Source organism: Streptopelia decaocto (assembly GCF_964273445.1).
Source record: "Streptopelia decaocto genome assembly, chromosome: 1".
Taxonomy (NCBI): Eukaryota; Metazoa; Chordata; class Aves; order Columbiformes; family Columbidae; genus Streptopelia; species Streptopelia decaocto.
In genome coordinates this window covers 54,459,025-54,476,994 of record NC_138663.1, presented here as the reverse complement: position 1 = coordinate 54,476,994, position 17,970 = coordinate 54,459,025, and positions in this window count along the sequence as shown.

Below are 17,970 nucleotides of genomic sequence, written 5' to 3'. Positions count from 1 at the left end.
CTGTAAGTGAAAGCCAGCTGAGAGCTGACAGTTATAGACCATCTCCCTGAAATTATCAAAATGGGTGCTGCCAAGTCATGGCAAATGTAATTAATACGTATCTTTTATATTGCATCTAACAGCAGAAAAATATATAGACACAGCTATACAAATGTATTGTCATATAGAATAAAATTAACTACCTTAATTCCTTCATAAACCCATTTTCAGTTTTTCTTGTTTTCTTCAGTTCCCAGTAAACCTCCTTTTCAGGCTCTGCAAACTACTGCATTTGAATACTTAAAAGCACATATATAAATCAGACTGTAGCATCTATCGATACAAATGTCACTGAAACATGACCACCAGGAACACCAATTTACATTTACAGCTCTAGAAATAGGTTTTAATGTCATGGACTGTGTCAAGTACCAAGACAGCATAGAAAAAGTTAATGTGCATAATGCATTAAGCTAATAGGATTCAGTCAAGGGTGAATATGTCTCTTAGGGCTAAGAAACACCAGGTCTGCCCACATTTTCTGAGTACTCTTCAGTCTGTCAAGTGCTTCTGCTATGGGCGTGAATACGAACCCAGAGCAGGAGAGGAAAAGAAGCAGGGTGTATCTGAGAGAACAGGGGAGAAATAACATCAGGAAACATTAAAAATAATCAGTTCTGTTCAGCTGGGAAGAACAAAAGAACAAGTTTCCTTCATTTGCCTATTTTGAACCAAATCCAGCCTTGAGAGGCTGACCCTTCTGCCTAGGTAGAACATGGTCAGAATGGCATTGTTTAAGGTGGAGTTAAAACAACAAAATTATTGTTTATAAACATGGGCAAAAAAAATACTTCCCTCAACTTTTTAATACAGATAACTTCCTCCCACCCCCACCCTGCCGTGGAAGATAATAGGGAAGAAAGATCAATGAAAAGGCTGAAAATGAAATCTGGAGAGTAAAGATTAATACCATTTATTTAATTGAGTACATTTCAACCTGAATTCATATAATTTCCATAGGTTAACATAAACAGAAGTCACCCCACTCTTTAGCCAGGGTTTCCAACAGGCTGTTCCTTGGCTTTACCCTATTCCTATAAGGAAGTGAAGGAGGAATTTACTTTTACTTAAAGACAGCAGATGAGGCAGATTCCCAAACACACAGAGCAGTCCAGAGTAGAGCCAAGAATTTCTTCTGCAAATTCCCTGCTTCCAAGGTCTGAAAACATACACACATGATTTCTTAGGTCAGCTCTTAAGACTACAGCTTTTCAGCTGTTTTGGATACTAACACAGAATTCAATTTCCTGTGTGGTTTAGCCAACAGATTTTTTTTTATGGTAATGCATTTTATTGCAAGACTTCAGCATTTTCTGTTGTTCTCAAAGAATTTAAATTTGAAAAGCCAAGGAAATTCTTCTTTGTAAGATCTGAGATAAAATACAGGCAAAAACTCCAGCAGAGTATGTTTGTACAAGTATTAGTAGGTCCCTGCATATGTCTGTCTTTATATGAAGGGGGTCTAAACTCACCATGTCTTCTGATCCAACTCCTTGCATTCTTATTCATCCTTTTGGATATCTGCTGTTTGTCTTGTTCACATCCCACCAGCGCACACAGGTGTGCCTCTGCTTTCTCCTTTTTGTCTGGCAGCCAGAGCCCAGGCACTTGTAACTCCCCTGTACCATTGTAACAGTGATGCTGAAGCATTTCAGGAAAGGTTTTGTCACACAGTGCCATCACAAAGACACGTAGGATACATGGGGCAGGAGAAGTCATATTTTCATCTTGGCTACCAGATGGCTTGAGTGTTCTCTACAGATATTCCCTGAGGGTTGTAGGCTTTTTCTCCCTTGATTGTATCAACACACTTTGGAAGCAAGGCAAGCTTAAATTTACGGATGGATGAACACAACAACGGTGATGCACTCAGTATATCAAAGTAGCTGATACCACAAAATACTGATACGCCAAGTCTTTCCAGCCTGACTGTATAAAACAGATGGGCATGTTTCTTCCATCCTTCCTTTAGCACTTTGTTCCTACAGATGGCTCAGGACTCACTGTGTTATCTGAGGGCTGAGCAAGTGGCTCAGAAACTCACATACCCATGTGTGCAGGTAAATACATGCACAATAATCAAAACCCAAAATTAGAAGTGGAGGCATTTGGAATTGCTGCCACCCTGCTCGCTCTGTGCAGGAAACACAGTCACTGGCCTTTGGGATGGTGCTGGGGCAGGAACCCCATTTCTGCTCACCATGGGCTGCACACACACACAGAGGAAGTGTGACCATGAAGAGGTTCTCTCATAGACCATGTCAAGTATTGTGACATTCTCGGCCATACCAGCTTCACTTTTAAATAAGGCTCACAATTACTCAACACCACAGAAATCTTACAGTATTTCCCATTGGATAGAGACGTTTAGTGTATTGATGGTGTTCTCCTGATTGCAAAAGGCCAGAATAAATTCAGATATGATAATTACTGTAAGCTAAACACTAACCAGTCATCAGGCTGCAATGCAGATGTAGTTATGTGCTTAAATATTGATCTAAAATGGCAGAATACTGGTTGTCTCCAGAACAGGCATCATAAATAATCAATGACCTCTTCAAGAACTCAGGAGAAAGCTTAAAAAATGATAGATCCAGATTTGCAATCTAGCAGCCAAATTCTAGCCACTTTTTATGGGAACATGGAGAGATCAGGACGGAGGCAAGCTGTGAAATATTCAGAATATTTGGAGGGTTAGAGCAATAAAGCTTCCTTGTCAGCAAAAGTTATTAAGTCATAAAGGCTTGGATTATGCTACACTGAATCTTGCCCTGGAAGTAGATCCACAAAAATAAATAAAATGAAAGTAACAGGATTATTCAAAGGCTTCATTATTGTTCACCAGAAGGACGTCAAAATCTGGTCTCAAATAAAGAAGGTTCTGTTCCTTCTCCTTTTTCATCTTATATTATTTGCAAAGCTGTGATCAGTCACACCGGCCAGTTTTCAATTAAAACCCAAGTATTGTGCTAATGATGAATACTGGTTGTGAGCTGAATGACACTGAGATAAGAAATAAGAGAAGAAATGAGCTCTGGTAAGTTAGACCATCCTCTGAATGAAACCTGGGCAGAAATACTGGTAAAGGGCAGGTGCAGGAGGAGCTCACAGGCACGTTGGCAGGGCAGGCTGAGCTCTTGCCACTGGGCACGAACTTCAGAGGATGACTACAATCCGGCATAATTCAACCCCTATTTTGTAGTCGCTATGGGTGGCTGTGCACAATTAAAACCCAGCCGAAAGACAGCAAGTAGCAGAAGAGCTTTCCTAGAAACAAGTAATGTACTATTTTAGTAGATTATTTTTGAGACTAACGCCTGATGTACAAGGAAACGAGCGTGAGATAACGTTTTCAAAATAGACCGTGACACTTTTGCTGCATCAAGTCCATGGTATTCTGATGAGTAACGTCCGTCCTTATCAATGTGCTGTGTGATTCATGCCCAGGAGCCGTGCAGCCGTTAACTAGTGGGGTCCAAATGCCAGCCAACGCTGCTGTCCCCACTCTGTTACATGTAGCAGCCATCATTAGCAGATGTAAACCTAAAATCTTGCTCACTCCAGAACAAAAAATAACTGTTTGTATTGTTTTCACAACTCTCCCTGAACAAGGTGGCCTGGGCATGAGGGTTTTGGGGTGTAAACCTCTTCCTGGGGTGCTGCCAGCCCAGCCACAGGGCCAGAGTGGCACTGGTGTCCCTTCACAGCACCCCTAGCACCAAACATGTGTCCCCTCTCTACAGGGCTCTATCTTTACTGCACAGCTACTGCTGACACCAGCACAGGATCCAGGAGGGTATGTCTGTGCTAAATTAAAATGCTCTTGCTCTGGAGACATGTCAGCTCTTCCACGTTGCCAGGTTGGCCAGCACGTGGTATGAATTGCTGAAGGGAAAGAAGTCAGAGACAAGATGCATATGGAAAAGGAGAGCACAACTGGAAGGGTGAAAGCCAAATCCAACAGGGTTTTGTTGCCCTTATCCAAATAAGCTGAATGAATGGTCTGGCACTAAATCCAGCTGGCCTTGTCTGAAATCCATTTTCATAGCCCACATCCCACACCATCAGTGGAAAGAAAATAATTCAAGATGAAAAAAAATCACAGTATCTTCTGTTTAGAAAGACACAACCCATGTTTTCAGTGCCATGGCACACGTTCTTATAGGCAATATTTACAGCAGCAACACAAAAATAATAGTTTACATCACAATAGTTATTTATTTTCCTGTTCATTTCTCTCAATATTCATTCTTATTTATTTCTCTGGATAGATAGTACATGTCAGGAAAAACATCAAAATCAAATAATTAAAAAAAAAAAAAGGCATATTTTTTTCTTCACTTGATCCTAACCTTTTCTTCCCTCATTTTCTCCTCTTTCCCCAGCTTTCATGATAAAAAATTTAATGTGGAAAGTAAGAAAGATCAGATTATGTATCGAGATGGACAACTCCTCAGACACTTTCACAGCCCAGCTGGGATTTTGGTGCATAATGAACAGAGAGGAAAGCAGCTCAGTCCAGGTTACGTATGTTGCATTATGCTCAGGAATTACTTTTTTTTTTCACTTGAAATAAGTTACTAGATAAAAGCAATTTCAGGGTATACAGACAGGCTTTCCAGCCAGATACTGTCCTTCATGAATCATTTCCTCTGAAGTTGAGATGAGGTACACAATCATATCATTGCACATGCTTGTATAAAAGGTACAAAAAGCCTTTTCTTTTAAAGTTAATAGGAGGAGAATGAAATAATCTCTTCTTTTTTACAGGAGAATAGTTTCATTGTTCTGCCCACATACTTTATTTGTTGAACTGACATCTGTAATAGTGAAATGGAAGAGGAAAGGGAAGCGGATGAGAGAAATAAGTGAATTAAAATATTTGGGATAAGCTTTTGGAGAACACTATACCACTATGTCTGAGTAAACTTGACATGATCTAAGCAATAGCACAAATAATCAAACACTGAAGGAAAAAGTCCACCCTGATCTGGTTGCAAATGTTGACCTCTCTCATACATCACTCTTCCTACAGTGTTATTCTAATTTGCTTGTAAGGCTGTTCCCCGAAGGCCCAATTCCCCTTTGTGCGTAGACAAAATTTCCACTGTGGGCTCAGAAAGCTGGTTTTCACTATACGTGTTTGTTTCCGACAGCAGCTCATTACGCTGAGTTAACTCTTTCAACTTAAATTGCATTCCTCAGTTTTAGATGCCCCGTGGTGTTCACACCATACTGCTGTGGTGAAAACATCTACTGCTCAGCTGGGCTGAGCAGCCACATCTTTATCTCCAACAGAGTCCAGGTGAGGTGGCAGCCCCATGGCCTTGCAACGTATGAACCAACACGTGGGTGAAGAGAGACTTCATATCCCATTTCTGTCAGTGATGACCAACACATGCCCAACACTAGCATCCATGAGCCACCATTACTGGGGCTGAGGTCCTTGTCAAAGGGATAACACATGCAAAACAGAGCTGTCTGGAGAGCCAGCAGACATCTACAACAAAATAACATTTCCTTTCCACATGGGGAGAGCAGTTGATGTCTTCCTGGACTTCAGCAAAGAGTTTGACCCTGTTTCCCACAGCCTTCTCCTGGACAAACTGGCGAGATACAGGTTGGAGGGATGGTCTGTGAGATGGGTGAGGAACTGGTCCACAGGCACCCACACAAGGTGGTGACCAATGGGTTTTACTCAGGCTGGCAGTCTGTCACAAGTGAGGTCCCTCAGGGATTGATCCCGGGCCCCACGCTGTTCAACACATTGCACTGGAAGAGGTTTCAGCATGGTATAATAAGGACATTTTTTTACATTGAGAACAATCAATCACTGGAACCACCTACCCAGGGATGTGGTGGGGTCCCCATCACTGGAGGTTTTCAGGATGCGGTTGGACAGGGTGCTAGATAATCTCATCTAGGTTCTCTTTCCCACAAAAGCTTGGACCAGATGATCTTTTGGGGTCCTTTCCAACCTGGGCTGTTCTATGATTCTAAGGTTCTACGATTCTGTGATCTGGCTTGGTGACTCTGCTCCTGTCACCAGGGACTGACATTTGTGGTGGAGAGGAGGAGGAGGCTAAACTGCAATAAAATACCCCAAGTTTTGCGTAATTCTGATGATGAAGGCAACAGTCCTTGCTTTCCTTCCTTGTGCCAAGGATCTTACTGAACCAACAAGTCAAAGGACAATATATAGCAAGTTAGAAGAATTTGGCACTGTGCAAGAAAACCCCCCAAATTTTGCTAGTATTCCTCAACAAAGTCCCTGCTTGTTAAATATTCTCCGGGTGTAATGCAAGGAATAGGTTAATTAGCACGTACATTTTTATGTGGACCAGCTGTCTCCTCCATCCGTTGTCAGAAATGCAAAGTCCTCTGGGAATCCCTTTGAGAAAACACACTACGTCTTCTAGGAATAGAATGGTTTTCTTTAAATATTCACTTCAACTGTAACTCATTTAGCTTATAAATCTTGACAACAGATTCTGGCCACTCCTGCATTGTTTTCTTATGCTAAGCCTTTTTTTTTTTTCTCTTCTTTCTCCTCAGATACCTTATACTCTGTGTTTAAATGTGAGACACAGCTGTCTCTGACAGCAGGAGTTCACATTATAAAAATCACCAAGATTTACGCAACAGGTGTTCTACCAGCCCACTGCGCTAACATTTTCTCCATACAATGAAACAATATACTGGGCTGGGATAAAAAATAAATCAAATTAAAAGAAGAATAAAACATTTGCTAGCTGGAGATTAGACTTGGCACAACTTCATCTTAAGAGCCAAGTCTTTATTTTTCTCTTACAGGAAATCTAAATATTTTCCATAGAAGTGCATGGCTTGGACAAGGCTTAGCAGCAGGAGGATAATCAGAATTTTCTTTTAAAATATATGTGTATCCATTGTCCTGATGCCACTTCATTGAATAATCCAGATACACTTACGAAACAGCAGAAACAAGGCCACAGACTAATACGTTTCAACCTCTTGCAATTTTCAGTCCTGTGAGACTTTTTTTCATTCCATGATGTGCAGAGCCCATGGTAGAGATTTTTAAGCCTATTGGCTTTTGGTTTTTTATTGTAGTTTCTTTTTCAAGAGATTTCAGTTACTCACAGAATACAGGTTCAAAATCATCACTCCAGTCAAACAAGCCTCATCACCAATGAGAGCTCCTCACATTCACCAAAAACTGAAAACAACTACTAATAGTTTTAAAATAACTGCTGTGTGTGTGTATAGTATATACATATATACAGAGTCTATATATAATGTAGAATGTTATTATATTTAGACATGTGATACATAATACTATAGCAAAAATGGCCCTGCTGCCAGGCAGTTGCAGACAGAGGAATGCTTAAAGTGTTTCATTCAGCGCAGTAAAGAAACATTCAAAATTGCCTACAGTATTTATATGAGACACACTGACACTTGGTACTCAAGGTTTTGACTGGATCGGATTAACTGTCATTCAGTTGGAAGGGTTGTGAGCTCAGGAAATGCTTGAGCACTTACCTGCATGGAGGCAGAAAGTGGGAACAGCAAGAAAAACATCCATTCCATGGAGGAAATGCATGGTACAGAAAATGGCACCTGAAGTCTGGGAGTGGGGTCCTGCTCTCCACACTTAAAGTCAGATTTGAAGGCTCAAAACCCTTCGCAAAGAGGATTTCCACCCTGGGCACATCTCTCCATCTCCTGTCTCTCCCCACAGCCGATGCCAAGTGCTTGAATTACCTTAATTCACACTCAGGAGTAGGACCATGCTCCTGCAAGAGCTGTGTGATTTTAAAGACAGGTGGAGCATTTCACCCTGCCTTCTCCAAAGACATTTATTACAAGAGATTTCAAGCAAAGAAAGAACACAAGCAGAAAAGGAAAGCTGAAAAAAATTCCTTGTTGCCTTACAGACAAAGTGGTTGATCCAGAGTGATCACAGAGAAAAGACAAGCTAGCGCTGTGACTATACATAAGTGTATCCTTCATGCTAGTAACATATTTAAAATACTAAGTCTTGAATACTGTGTCCAAACCAGAGTATTCACTACTAAGCTATGTAAAGAAAAGCTTCAGATCGCTGCAGCAAGGGAAAAAAATGAAAATGTGGAAGGATTTTTGAAGTACAGTCACTTCATGTTCCTGACTTGTGGGTACCCAGTAGAAAATTGAAGCATTGTTAAGAAACCAGGCACAGTTCAACCTACAAGAGCATTGTGCAACTTCAAAATTATCTTGTATCCCTTCCTCAATTATTGCTGATCGGCTCAGTAAGATAAACCTGATGCCTTTCAGTAGGCACAAAGGAAGCAAAACCTCCAGGAGTTACTGTGAACTTGAACAACAGTATCACTAAGCTCCTGAGGGAAATAAAAAGAAGTGTCTCCAGCCAAATGTTGACTGTGAGGATTTAAAACTCTGCTGAAACATGTGTTTCACATTCAAGGTTTTCCTGTGAATTACAGTTTGCTGTTCTGAGGATACTGAAGATATATGAGAACGTCCTAAACTGAATGGAGGGATTATATTCGTTAATACTGTGCCACAGAGCTCTAAATCCCTGAGGATGAATGATACCTTCCCACATATGTGACAATGGCCATTGCTATTCAGGGTGCCTCTTTGCTGGTCATGATGCTGCCATCAGCACTGAAAGCATCCAGCACAGGACATTACATTATTAACACAACCTTTGTCTTTCTGTAGTGATCAGAGGTGGCTATGGATTACTTTCAGAGGAAATGACATGGCCTTCAGATGTGTGAAATGCTGAGACTTCGTGCTGCTGGATATTTTAAAAACAAGGAAGTGTCCGTCACCATCAGCAGGGTGGCAGCGAGACCCACTCGGCTAGGGGAGCTGCTCTTGTGTCACTGGCTGCTCTCAGAGGGGGCCACAGGTGGGTAGTTTGTTTTGTGCTTTCTGTTCTTAAATAAAACCTCCTCTCCCTGCTATGCAGTCAGCCTCTCCGGTCACAACTACAGGCAAGATCACACCACCAGCTGCCTGCCAGCAGCCAAGCTCCCCCCACATCCAGACTGCATCAATGAGCACCATCCCTGCACAAGGAAATGCCCCAGAAGATGCTCCTTCTTTGAGCCCAGCAAAGCCCTGATGCAGTGGGAAGGCCACAATGCACAAGCACCACACTTTTCTGGGCAGCCCCAAGCATCGCTGGCTGCCAAGGCAGGTGGGATCCCCAGGCAGGCTCAGCTGGTGGCACCATGTCAGTAGCAATACAAACCCTCTGCTGCCAGGGTCCTCTTCCTGGTTGGCAGCCTCAGGATCACTGTAAATGGAGCCACTTTGGCCAAAGATAAATTATTCCCACAGGAACTTTATTCCTACACAGTGCAAGGGCAACAGGGGTGCATTTTGCCGGTGGCAGAGCATGGTTCATTCTATCACTGCCTCTGCCATGGGGAGAGGTCTGCCAGTCAGCCCCATGCTCGCTGCAGCAAGCACAGCACACTTAGAAGCAGCTTCGGCAAGAGGTCTGAGCCTCCCAGCCCTCCTGTGCCTTGGAGCGAGCCCCAGGAGCAAACCCTCCCCTTGCCTGCCTCTTCTGCCTGCTGAAAGTGAACCCGCCATATGTTATTCCCTTGTAGCTCATCTCCTTTTTAATTAGATTTCCTGTCTTACACTGACAATTACTGCCATAGGGCCATGGCCTCATGGTAGCTGTGCGAAAGGCCAAGCAGAAAGCCCCATGCGGCTCCAGGGTGATGCTCAGATGCATGCCCTGTCAGAGAAACAGCTGGGAACACTATTTGGAAGTGGCTTACCCAGGAACTGCCATCAGCTGACACGCTCCCCTTCTACTTTTAGCCCCTCAAAACTCTGTCCTCTGTCTCGACAAGCAGTACAATATATGACTCCAGTTTCAGCAGGAGCGCTCCCACGCCGAGGAGGGGACAGGATGGGCATGTTTCCCTCTCAGACATCCAATAGCTGAGAGGGAACAGGCATCCACAGCACGGGCAACGCCAAGGATGGCCAGGATTTGCTCTGCCAAATGTGGCTGGTCCCTGCTGAGCACCCCAGAGACCCCAGCCCTGGCTCTCTCCACCTGTCCCAGCGCTGCCAGCCACACACGTGTCAGGAGAAAGGGGTGTGATGGAAACCTTGGGGGGATCTGGTGATGAAAGAGCCTGACTCACCACCACAACTCCTAATGGCAGCAATTAAAAGCACGGGGTAAACAGAGCAATGAAAATAAATAGCCCTGCTCTGGAGGAAGTTTTGAAAAATGTAGAGCTTGCAGCTGGGCAGCAATTCTTGAAAACATTTTAATACAGGGAATTAAATATTTTCCCTGAAAACCTGCACTGAAACTGGATCTCTTGAGTGAGAAGATGCATCCTTTGGTTGGTAATTAGCTGATGCTATTTCAAAAGTGTTGAGGTGGATCACGTACAACCTCTCTCAGCATCTCAGTCCTTTTAGTTTTTATGCTTTGTGTATTGTGGAGATGGGCTTATTCTGTGTTTGTGTGGCTCATAACACAGCAGTACCATATTGGCTGCTTGATGTTAATACATAGGACAAAACTCTGTGGCAGCATCACTTCTACACTCACATGGAAATTTCATTCCAAGTGGTAATCAGTCCAGACGCAACTACTCTGTTTTATAAGGTTACTGCCCTAGGGAAAATCTTTTCCCTTCCATAACAAACAGGCATTTCAAACATAAACCTATCTTCCTAACAGAGGAAGGTGTGCTAGGCTTCCCTCCATCTTTTCACTATGCAATACTTGGTTTACCATCCAGGCAGTCAGACACGTGAGTCCTTGCAATACTTCCAGAAGAAGAATGGGGTCTCACATATGTGGTATACGATACTTCCGGAACCTATAGTTTTAAGTGAACAGTGTTTTTTGTGACCAGGGATGTGAAACGATCCTGGTAACTTGACTAGAGTGTCCAAGGGTCATTTAGGACCTGAAGGTCTCTTTTCCTTGGAGATCATTGACGTTCCAGGCTGCTCTTCCATGACTCACTCCACAAACCAACCTCATTGCCACAGCCAGGAAGAAATGATTCATAAATACTAACCTTTCCCCTTGCCACCCCTGCAAAATAAGGTCTGTGTATAAGCACTCGCAGCGCTGGAGCCATGGGAATTACAACTAGATAAACCATCCACTGACAACAACATCACGCAAACGCTTCACTGCTTGTGCTAACGATGGAGATGTTTGCGGTGAGCTGGGCACACTCACAGAGGAACAGATTTGGGGCAAAACAGAACAGTTAGACAAGGAGAAGGTGAGTCAGAATAGGGGAGGCCAAGAGGGAAGGGTCGGGGCTGGATGAAATCCCCTGGTCTCCTCTTTGCATATACCATGAAGTCAATGTCATGTAGAAAAATAGACAAACATAGAGCTAATAACACAAATATCGTTCATGCCACACTCAGTCCATAAGAATCACAGTGGCAAATCAGCATTCATTAAAGAACTACATTGTTTTGCAATTATTTGCAACATCCTTGAGACACAGGATGCCCAGTCCTGTGTGACCAGCATACCACTGATGTGCTGCACAAACACAATGTGATAAAGGACTGCCCCAAAGCAGCAGATGGGAGGCAAATGCAGGGAGGAAGGACAGATTCCTCTTTGTCTCCCTTGTGAACCACTCTCACAACCTAGGAGGTCCTTACCACTTCCAGCCAGACTTCTGATCAAAACTCCACAGTTTAAATGTCCAAGAATTTATTTCAGTCCAAATACAAAGGCAATCAAAATGAACTAGGCTTTCTATTTCTTTATCATGCCCTGTTGGTCTTGACCCCTGTGCAGCGGAATTATATTCCCAGGGCTTGCAGTACTCTTCCTACAGCTATAATCAGAAATGGTTAATTAAACTGTCAGGAATGTCACCAGGACCTGGCAAACAAGACTTACTCCTTAGTTTTAAGTCTGTACACCTACAAGGAGCTGCCACAGAGGAAGACAGTAATGGCAAACCATTCAATCTCCTTTAGTGAGAGTTGCCTCTAATGACTAGGTGTCCAGGTATAAGTCGCTCTTCATGTGCTGAATATAATGGACCCTCCACCTTTGGACATGATGATTATGGATGGAGGGTATTGCAGCCGATATGAGCATGTAGGGAAAGCATCAGTCTTGAGAGGTGTCAATTTTCTTCAAGCCGAAATGTTAGGGCCAGATGCAGCTCCTGCACATAGCTGTGGCTGGCCTGTGGTGGGGCAGGCAGCCAGCCCCCAGGCTTCTGCAGGCACTGCTGCACTGGGGTTTGGGGTGGCAGCCCCCCCCCCCCAACATCATCCTGGTGTGCCCCAAGCCAGCAGGCTCCCTGACTGACCAGGCTTGACACCACTGGCATTGGGACAGGAACATGCGGCAAGAGCAAGGGATGTAGGACCACGGGGAAACCTCACCTGTGTAAAGGCTCCTGCTCCCAGTGCCCTACAGTGAATTTGCACTCTCACTTGTTTCCCCCAGTGTTGGCAATGTCTTTGCAAAGGAGGAGGCAGCTGTGAAACCAACCTAAGTGTGGGGTGTGTGGGGTGTTGTCTGCCCAGGTGCAGGCAGTTGCCTGGCAGAGCATCCCCAGGACAGGCATGTGGGGGGTTCACTGCCACCTCCTCCATGGCCCCGCTCTCTGGGAAGCAGGGGAAGCAGCCGCCCCATGCCGCCCTCCTCGCAGGCTGCGTGGGACAGCGTGTCAGGGCTTGCGGGCAGCCTCGGGGAAAGACGGCATAAACATGGCCCTGGCAGCAGGGGCTGGTTCAAAGGCAGGGTGAGCATCAGAGGAGAAGACAGCTCAGTAATTATTTATACTACACAGAGAAAAGATTTATTAGGCAGCTGCTGGCAAGCAAGAGGAGCTACCAAGATGAGCCAGGCTCTGTGGTTTGAGAGCAGCTCTGGGGAACAAGAGACCCAGAGCAGCGTTTCAGGCAGCTGCTGCCGTACAGCACCAGGCTCTGCTGGCATGACAGAGCTTTACCTTCCTCTCTGCTGTGCTCAAGAAGCACATTCCCGGCTGCAGCATCCTGCTGGTGAAGCGATGCCCTGGCTCCATCGATGCTTGCCAGGTGAGGGAGGCCAGCGGGGCTGGGGCTGGGGTGCCAGCAGCCTGGGAAGCCCACGTGGGGACAAAGTGGCCCCCTCAGGCATGGCCTGGGGGCAGCTATGAGTGCCTTCCCCTGAGGGGCTGGCAAGGGCAGCCCTGGGCTTCACTCCTGCATGCTAGAACAGGTTGCCCAGAGAGGTGTTAGATGCCCCATCCCTGTAAATGTTCAAGGCCAGGCTGGATGGGGCTCTGAGCAACATGATCTAGTTGAAGATGTCCCTGTTCATTGCAGAGGGTTGGACTAGATGACCTTTGAAGGTCCTTTCAAACCCAAACTATTCTGTGATTCTATGCATGCTGCTGTGCGGATGCACAGCAGCTTTGCAACATAGAAACATCAGGCTGGAGCAGGGATTACGTTGCAGTCAGGAGGCTGGGGAGATGATTCCCACCCTTGGGACAAATTCTGAGCAGGTGTTGGCACATCAGGAATTGCACAGGTTTCACCTGAGCAGGAGCAGCCTGGGTCTGTTGTTGCAGACTGCTTTTTCTCTCTGGTACAGGCCCTCTCCTAGGATGCTACCTAATGCTGCCATGCTTGTATTTCTCACATTTCTATTGTCAGTATAATGAGAAACAACTCATAAAACTCTGTCTGTATCATTGTTGAGAAGAGGCCAATAGCTCTTCCTTCTGCAGAGGAATGTAAACCATGAGAAAGATGGCAGAGTTGAATCATTAATGAGCAACACCTATTTCATTACTACTGACTGATGTCACTTCAAGTGTACACATGTGGAGATTATGTGTCAAAGAAGCTTTCTTCAACACCTTACCAAGTGCTGGAGCTTCTTCTGGGGCCTACAAGACTCAATAGTCAGATAACAGTCTATCAGAAGTTGAATACCTGAATATTTGATGCTTTTCTTTTCCAGTGTCAGTCTCTCCTTTTTCCAATAACCAAGCAGCTAATATAAATTACGACAAATGCAACTGAATTATTTTTAAATGTCTTTTTCATATTGGCAATTGAATAAAATTACAAACTTCCTATTTTGATCCCAGACTTTCTAAAGGGACAAATCCTTAATTGAAGTAAATGAAATTTTGCCATAGATTTCAGCAGTACCATAATTTCACCTCTGAAGCTCTACTCTGTATTTTCTTGAATGCCCCATTCACTTTAGCTGTTCCTTCTAAATTTTGGGAAGGTTTAATCAGTGCTCTCACCACAGTGAAGGTGGCTGCACCAGAAGCCCCAGGAGCGTGTTTGCTCCAGGTGGAAGAAGTCTCCGTGAGGCTGGGTGGTGCTCAGCCAAGGAAAGCCAGGTCTGGTCTTTGCTAAAGCTTCCACCAGCATGTTTGGAAGTGTATTAGAAAGACTCCCTCAAATATGGGCATGATATTTGATTACCAGGCTGGGGAGGGGCAGGGAGAGGCCTTGGTGTCCCATATCCTCAAGAACTTACCCTGGAGTTGCTGGTTTTGAGGTCAGTGTGCTGCTTAAGCCATTTCACCAATGTGTCACTCCCACCAAAGGACTGAGGCTCTCCATATGACACTGGGTAATGCTCAGGCTGAGGGCAAACATTAAGGTATGGTGTGCCCTTCCCTCTGGGGAAGCCCACATGATTAGGAGATCATATTGCTGAGGAAGCCATGCAGTTAATCAGAGGAAGAAGTGTGAATTATGTAGCCTCCTCCACTGTTTGCTTTCCATTGACATGCTTAATGACCATCAGCAGAAAATCCATCCTCTGCAGAAAGCCTTGCAGAGTGCCAGGGGACCATTAAGGAGAAATCTGAGCTATATTCTTGGTGTCTCCACCAGGGACTCACCTTCTTCCTAGGCACCTGAGCACTGGTACCTGCCACAGAGCCTTCAATGCCCCACCACTCCCATGACCCACCCTGGAGGTGCACACATGGATGGAGGAATATGACAGCTTCTCGAAGCTGGGCAGTTATTGACCATCTCTGGTTGCTCAGCAGACTCATTTTTCCTCGCTCCACTTCACTTGTGTACATGCCTGAGGACATGAAGGATTTGAACACCCTGAGGAGGCAGCGTGTAACCTGGGGGCTGGAGATCTCTTTGAAGCTGCTGACAAACTTAAGAGCGAGGTTTCTTGGAGGAGGGAGAGGAAGTATACAAAAATTGAGCTTTCCTCTTCAAAAAGCCATTAAAGGATGCAAAGGGAGAACAGCGACAGGGTTTGTAAAAGCTGAAGATTTTTATGGCCTGGGAGTGGGCAGAAATTAAAATAGCTGATTGCAGTTCTGAGCTATTTAGGCCACTGATACTGTACCATCTATAGCAACACTGTTAAATAGACCAAGAGCAGTTAATTGCAGATACAGCTTTCTGATGTCACGTAGTCAACATCTGGGAGCTGAAAACAGCTGTATCCTGGTCGCTTCATGCGCGGGAACAGGGGTGTGACAGAGGAGGATGCCCAAATCTGGGCTAACCCTGCCATCTCTGGAGAAAACCACGATTTTAGGAGTTTGGCACCTGCATAAGTATCATGCTGAGCAAGGTCCCGGGCCTCTGATATGCATTTCTCCAAAAACTGAGAATTCTTCAGGTTATAAAAGCATTTTTCTTTTCTGAGTGGTATATACAAACCTTGCCACCCTAACCCTGCCTCTCCCAGGCTGCAGGTCAGGGAGCTACTGGATTTTACAGCAGCTCTGTGAAGTCAAGGTTAAGGAAAGGCCACAAGGCATAAGATTGGAAGGCCCCTTAGGAGTACCACATGAATAAACTGTGCTTTTAGATCCATCTTTGCTTTCAGTGCACCTTAACTCACTCCTGCCTGCAGCAGAAAGACAGCGATGTCAGTGGCAAAGGCAATCCAGATTTTACCTTAATTAATCACATATGGGAAGCAACGTTAGCAACTGTGAGAGGGGAAGCACAATCTCATCTCCTTATTGTGTGTGAATGCTTTTCAATGACTGCAACATTAAAATAAAATAAAATAAAATAAAATAAAATAAAATAAAATAAAATAAAATAAAATAAAATAAAATAAAATAAAATAAAATAAAATAAAATAAAATAAAATAAAATAGACCCCCCCTGAAGGACATTTGTGCAGGATTGCCATTGTAGGGCTTTGCCTATCCACTACCCCTGGGCCAGTTTCGGGCAGGCTGTGACAGCTGAATTAAAAGTAAGCCCCAGCTGTGCTGGAGTTTCATTTTACAAGGGCAAACCTGATAGATGACGGCTGTGTACAGACCGAGCAGAGGACATACCTGAGGCTGCTCAAGGGTTACCATAACTTTACAAGGCACCAGCCTCATCTATAAGGCACACAAAATGGATGGTGGAACAGCTGCTGGCATCGTGGTTTGCAAACCTCTCCCACTAAATGCTGCATGCTAAACTCAGAGATGAGAAAGGGAAAAGAGGGCTGGAGAAAGACTAAGTATATCCAGAGCTCAGCAAAACTAAATTACTTCTCCCAAATTCAGCTTGATTTAAGGTTTTGACTTCATTTTGAGTGGAGGCACTGAATTAAGAGAATGCTCTGAAAATTAGCCATTAAATCCTCTCAGATTCAGTTAAATTAAAATATTAGGAAATCAAAGCCAACAAATTGATCTTTGTAGCCATGCTAGCTTTGCAGATAGATAAAATCTTTCCTTTTATGCAAGCTCTGCATTGTGTTAGAGCCCTGCCATTGCCCAGAACAACAATTAAATACTACATCACGGCTATCCGTGTAAGCACTTATCCTTGCTCACTGAGCTTCAGCAGCAAAAAAGATTGCTGCAGATTTTCAGCTGACAGGAAAATGACCAAATTGTTTAGAACTACCTTTAGGAAAATAAAATACCTTTTGGCAGGTCGCTCTGTGGATGAAACACGCAGAATTAGGGAAAACCTAGGTAGAAAATAAGACCCCCAACCCTGCAAATAAATGTGTCAAGTATGGGTGTTACATTCCCAGGCCAGCTAGCAGGGTGCTGGGCAAGAGGACCTCTGTTCTTGAGATACGGCTAAAGCATCTGTCTCACACGTTCAACTCCGAGCACCTTCCCCAAACCCCACTTTAAGACAGGTCAGTAGAGCTGTTTCTGAGGTTGTTAACAGCAGAACTGCAGAGTTGAATACATTGTGGAAACCCCTGGTAAGCTTTATGAATAGTTCCTCATTCAGCTGCTTGTCCTCAGTGTTCACGCTCTCACAACTGTGGTGAGGAACGGCAGTGCTGGTAAAGCCACCAGTGACGCAGTGGCATGACGCATCCCCAGAGGGCTGATGAGCGCCTTCGAGATCATTTACAAGAAGACCTGTTCCTCTTCCACCTGCACAGAGGCCTTTGGAGCAGGAGTTGTGCGGGAAGGCTTCTCTCATGAGACATTGTAGGTGTCAAGAGGATGGGACCAGACTCTCTTCAGCAGTGCCCAGGTAAGATGAGGGGCCACAGGCACGGACCGATGCATAGAAGGTTCCAGGTGAATATGAGGAGAAACTTCTTTACCTTGAGGGTGCCAGAGTACTGGAACAGGCTGCCCAGTGAGGTTGTGGAGTCTCCTTCTCTGGAGACATTGAAAATCCCCCTGGACGCATTCCTGTGTGATCTGCTCTGGGTGAACCTGCTTTAGCAGATGAGTTGGACTGGATGACCTCCAGAGGTCCCTTCCAACCACAGCCATTCTGTGATTCCGTAACTTACCCCAGCAGGACAGAGGTGAGCCCCAGCCCTCCTGGCTGCCGGCCCCAAGTCACCCCAGGAGGCACCTCCTGCCTGACAGAGCCTCTCCTTGGCCTCCCTCCCAGACAGCTAAGGATGGGAGGGGGATGGCAGGCAGCTGATCGACCCATGGCTGCAGTTTCACAACACCAGACCTCTGCGGGCCATGA